We start from the raw sequence: 6,241 nt of genomic DNA, 5'->3' as shown, positions 1-6,241 counted from the left end.
TAAGGTATAATCTAGAGTGATCGTTTAAGATTACAACGAAAAAACTCATATCCACCCCTGAATGTACATCCATCTGTGAATGAGATGAACTACTTTCAGTGGATATAGGCATATTAACTCTTTGCAGAGATTGATCTTGTCAAATCCACTATGAACAAGATACAAATGCCATAGATTAAAAAAAATATGGTAGTGTCTTTTGATGACTTAGGTTTAGTTACTTCAAAGAGTTTTTAGAATACTGCAAGTGGATCCTGGTCACAGAATACTAAACTCATATTCCATACAGTTTGAATCCATTAATAGAAGATGGATATTAAACACTTGAGAAAGTGTAAGCTGTTGGAAATTATTTTACCAGGATCTTAGATCTACTCACAAGTATGTTTATTAACATCCTAAATAAGAACTTTCTAAAACGATAAATTAAACACATATAAAGTTTAAGAAACCTTACATTGGGTGCAGCGGAATAATATGACTCCTTCCGTTAAGATATCTAGCCCTTGATTCCTTTCTGTAGCAGAGCATTATCAATATCTGAACCTGGATCTCTTTCTTTGAATCTTTGATGCTGAAACTCCTTTGCTGATGATCTTTCTTCACGATCTTCCTCACTATGATTGAGGTATCACTTGATGTGTGTGGGCACTACTCTAATCACTAAGGATTTCGAAATTCAAAGGAAGAGAAAGAAGAAGTGGTAGCTAAAGATAGGGAGAGAGAGAGGCTCAGTTTTTCTGAATCAGAAGAAGTCAGAAGCAAAGTCTTATTTTTCTGAAGCCTTCACTATCTATTTATAGCATTCCACTAGGGTTAGGTTTGAATTATATGGCATTAAAATAATGAAAAAATCAATTTAAAACACACACAATAGGTGGCCGGCCATACCTTAGTGGATTGGGCCTTGGGTTTTGCAATTTTGCAATTTTAACACCTTTTGTATCTGATTTTCTCAAAAATGCCAATTTCCTAATTCAACCATTTAAATGCCAATTCTAACTATTTAATAACTATAAATAATTATTAAATAATATTTTCATTTATCATATTTATTAATTGAACCATACAAAGTATCATAATTAACAAATATGCCCCTATAAACTCTTTCTTTACAATTTCGCCCTTACTTAGTGAAAAATTCACAAATAGACATAGTCTAATTTGAGAATTATAATTGATTAATCAAAACCAATTACATGAGTCTTACAAGCAATATTATCTCAACTAGTGGGGGGACCATGGGTCTATATAACCGAGCTTCCAATAAGTAGATCAAGAATTTAGCACTAAAATTCACTAACTTATTAATTATTCGTTGAATCCACGCATAGAACTTAGAATTGCACTCTCAGTATATAGAATGCTCTATATGTTCCACCATAAAGACACATCATTAGTTATCCATTGTTATAATCCTAATGTGATCAATGATCCTCTATATGAATGATCTACACTGTAAAGGGATTAAATTACCGTTACACCCTACAATGTATTTATTCCTTAAAACACTTGACCCCGTATAAATGATATTTCACTATGTGAAATGAGTACTCCACCATTTATGTTCGTTTGGTCAAGCTCGAAGGAGATCATCCTTTGCTTACTATTCGCCAGATAGAAGCTATAGATTCCATGTTTATGATGGCGCTCCCACTCAATTGCACTACCGTGTTCCCAAAATGTACGTATCACCCTGACCTAAAAGTAGGCTTAACTAACAAATCAAAGAACACGAATAGCCTTTCAAGATTGAGCCTAATCATAACATGATTAAGATCATTTGATCTAGGATCAACTAGGCGATATTGACTTGAATAGATATTACGGTAAGTTTAATAAATCTAAGTCAAAGTTCAATATCGGTCCCTTCCGATGCATACTCCATGCATCCAACCTGAGCTTTACTTTAACCAATGCTCTGGAAAGAACATAACACTTCTCCAAATGCAAGTAAACTCTGTTGTAGATTATCATATCAGTAAAACCCTATGTCTGATAAATCTAGGAAACTTTATTCACATAGTCATGTTTACTTTCCAATGTGTTGACGGCACAATAAACAGGATCAAGTATGTGAAAAGGGTTTCAGATGAATTTATACATTATGTACATATAATCATGAAATAAATCATGTGAACCATGCAACATTAAATGTTATTTCTGATCTATATTAATAAGTAAATTTGATTATATTGAAATGAGTTTTATTTAGGGCATAAAACCCAACAAACTCCCACTTGCACTAATATAAAACAAAAAGTGCGTTTCAAATAATCTCAACACCTCGATATACAAATCAAGTGTAGTAGTAGTAAACTCCTCGTAATAGGATCTGAAAGGTTGAATTAACCACAACCTTTTCTCCACTATTACTCTTCCTTTAATCACAAAATCATTGATAATGTGAAATTCCTCTCTATATGTCTACTCTCTTGGGATACTGGATTCTATACCTTTGGCAACTACTTTTGGTTAATCAGGAAATTACCACTAGTAGTTTAAGGCAATTTGGAATGGTGCCAAAGATGTATAAAACTTTCCTTAGACTGAATAAGTACCTTTCCTGCAGCTTTGACATTCAGTCTCTCTCTGGTAGACCTAGAGACTTCAGATAGGTTTTTACACTTCTCCAAAATCACTATTCCACCCCCAGAGTAACCACCATCTTATCAGAAAGATTTTCTAGAACTAAGGCAAATTTCGAAATCTGATATGGTGTAGTCTAAGAGTTTTAAACACACTCTTATAGACTAACATATAGTTCCTCTTCTTAATCTTAGGATTTACTTGATTGTCTTCCAATGTTCTTCTCCTGGATTAATCTGATACCTACTCATTACTCCCACTCAACAACAGGTGTCTGGTCTAAGGCATACAAAAGCATATCTAAGACCTCTCACTGTTGATATAAGAAATTCTTTCATGGCTTTATCTTTTCAGAAATAGTTAAGACTTTTCCTTAGATAAATAAAATCTATACCTAAGAAGTTGTGAAGCTTCTATAGATTGCCATTAGAAAGAAAATGCTTCAGCATCTTACTAAAGTAAGTTGCTTGCATTAGAGTAAGTAATTACCAGGTATACAACAAGCCATAGGTTTAGATAAACTCAAACCTATAATACTAGGAACAGGAAGTTTTGTTAAGTCCATAGAATAGACTTATAAACGAAAATTTCCTTTTATGTCCTTGTAATAGAAAACTTTAGGTTACTCCATGTGAATGGATTAAACCACAGTTCTATTGGCTTTCTTCTTAGTTTCTTATCTTGACAATCCATTACTTGTTTAAACTCACAATGGATTTTAATCACTAGTGTCTCCCAAGTCATAAGAAGGTGAGTTCCTAGAAACTCTCCCACTACGACAAGGCACCGTGAATTATGTCGAAGAAAACTAAATGGTATTGATCTCTTCGGTTGTGACAAGACAATAGAGGCAGTGGGATCATCATATGTTATATAAGATGATAGAACACTTTTGGAATCAAGAAAAATATCCCCTTTATTTGCTACTTGTTTTTCAGACTTAGTCATTTTCTTAGAAAAGTAGTATTTGTTTGAACAAACACTTTCTTATCTATTGACAATGGGATGGTCCACCCCTAATCACTTAGAATAGCTAACAAACCATGGTTAATGGTTCTAGCTTTTCTTATGATTTTGATTAGGTTATCCATGAATCTAGTAATGATTTACATTAAGTATACAACCATTACATCATTCTAAAATTGTATTACCATAGAAGGAATTAGGCAACGACTACTAACTAATCATCAATATGCAACTCGAAATTTCTGGGGAGGTAAGTTTGGATATAATTAAAAAATCAATTTAATGATCTTTGAACTGCATATCTACTAACTATTTCTCCACCCCTATCAGTTCGCAAGATCTTTATCCACTTACCTTAATGGTTTTAACCATTGCTAGAAATTAATGAAATTTTTCAAACATTTCAAATTTCTTTGCATAAGGTATAATCTAGAGTGATCGTTTTAAGAATACAACGAAAAACTCATATCCACCCCTGAATGTACATCCATCTGCGAATGAGATGAACTTACTTTCACTGGATATAGGCATATTAACTCTTTGCAGAGATTGATCTTGTCAAATCCACTATGAACAAGATACAAATGCCATAGATTAAAAAAAATGGTAGTGTCTTTTGATGACATAGGTTTAGTTACATCAAAGAGTTCTTAGAATACTGCAAGTGGATCCACAGTTACGGAATACCTAACTCATATTCCATACTCTTTAATCCATTAATAGAAGATGGATATTAAACACTTGAGAAAGTGTAACTGTATGGTATTCTGAAATGAGAAATATAAGAAAATTTCTATTTGGAATCTAAAATTAAATTCAAAGACTTAAATTTATACCAAATATAATGAGTAATTCTTTCTTGGACCACCACTACTATTTAAACTCTAAGTCAGATTTGCCCATACAAGTAGGAGATTTCTAAGATTGAGGATTTATATCAATTGGGAATAGAATTTCAGAATTATAATCATATGCGTCATTTAATTTCTTAAGAGAAAATATAGAATGACATGAAATGATTTATAGACCATTCATCCAATGATATGTTTTGAAGCTAATTCGAAATGAATAAGCTAAGAGGAATTAGGATAATTTCGTTTATAAATAAGAATCCAACGATGCTTCGATTAGCGAAAGACAAAGTAATCTTATTTATACAATCTTCTTGTTTCATATCGTAAAAATACTAGTCTAAGGTGTCATCAATTGATGAACAGCTAGATGTCGCATATACAATATTTATCTTTCGAGATCTAACACTATTATGAATGTCTAATGGTGAAAATCCACTAGGGATTTATCTCATTAGATAAACAAGCCAAGTTAGACCAACAATGAAGATTCGAAATTAAACTATAACTTAATAACAGAAAATAACATGGTTCAATATAAATTCATACACAATTCAGAAATTATAAACATATAGCAAGTAGGAATGACAAGTGAAAATACTAAAACTTACAATCCTAAATAATTTCCAAGGTTTTCAACAAACTGATATCAGTGTCCCGTTTAGGCGAGAGTCAAAGCTACCATTCATTGAATAGAGTTGTCAGCTCGTCTAAAATGTTAAACATTCTAGCAACCTTTTATTCGATCAAGATTGGAATTCAGCGTTGTCCCGTTTAGGCGAGAGTCAAGGCAATTCTATCTTATGAGCTTCCACCATTGTTTCGCAATTTGCAAGTCAAGTATGGTCGCCACCATTAGGGTGATCCATACCATACAAAACACTTACAAACTACTTATCATGCGAGGTTAAACGGTGCGAAATTGCTAATGAACGTTCCTCCATTAGGGAGGATTACTCACTAAAACAAACGCGGTGTAAAACCCACAATGGAGATCGAATATCTTAATAATAAAGCTCATTATTTATAAAGAGTTGTATTTTCTTTGATTCTCTTTATTTATTCTATTTATTTTTAAATATATATTTATTTAATTAAAATTTCCAATTTAGAATGAAAAATTCTAAATATAAATTTTAATTTAATATTTATAAATTTTACTTAGATGGATATGAAAATAATATGAATTATTTCCATCTTAGTAATAATTTCCAATAAATATTTAGAAAAAATATTTAAGTTGTTACAAAATTAATTTAAATTAATTTACAACTCAAATTTAATTTTCTATAAATATATATTGCATTTCGAAAAATTAAAGTATTCAAGGATACAATTTTCGAAAATGCATGTTAAAATAAAATATAAATCCTGGAAAAATTATTCTAATTTAATGTTGACCCAAAATTAATTAATAAAATTAATTTACAACAAAAAATATAATTTTCCTATTTAATTAAATTTATAAGAAAAATTTCAAATATTTAAGTATGATGATGAAAATCAACTTAAATATTAATTTTCTATTTAATTAAATACACTAGAAAAATACTTTAAGCTAAAATATCACCTATCTAGATTTTCCTTTGACTAATTAATGCAATTTCTAATAATATACTTTAATTCAATTTATTTTAAATTAATCAATAAATGAAAAAGTCATTGATTTAAGTTGATCCAAGAATTAATTAAAATAAATAATTAATTTACAACTTAATCAATTTTTCAAATAAAATTTGAAATTCCAGCATTTAAGAAATGCAATTTCGAAATTTGATTAATAAAATAAAGAAAAAATATATTTTGAAAATTATTTAAATTTAGTTGAAAAAATA

Source organism: Cannabis sativa, chromosome 5, assembly GCF_029168945.1.
Source record: "Cannabis sativa cultivar Pink pepper isolate KNU-18-1 chromosome 5, ASM2916894v1, whole genome shotgun sequence".
NCBI lineage: Eukaryota > Viridiplantae > Streptophyta > Magnoliopsida > Rosales > Cannabaceae > Cannabis > Cannabis sativa.
This window is presented reverse-complemented; position numbering follows the sequence as displayed.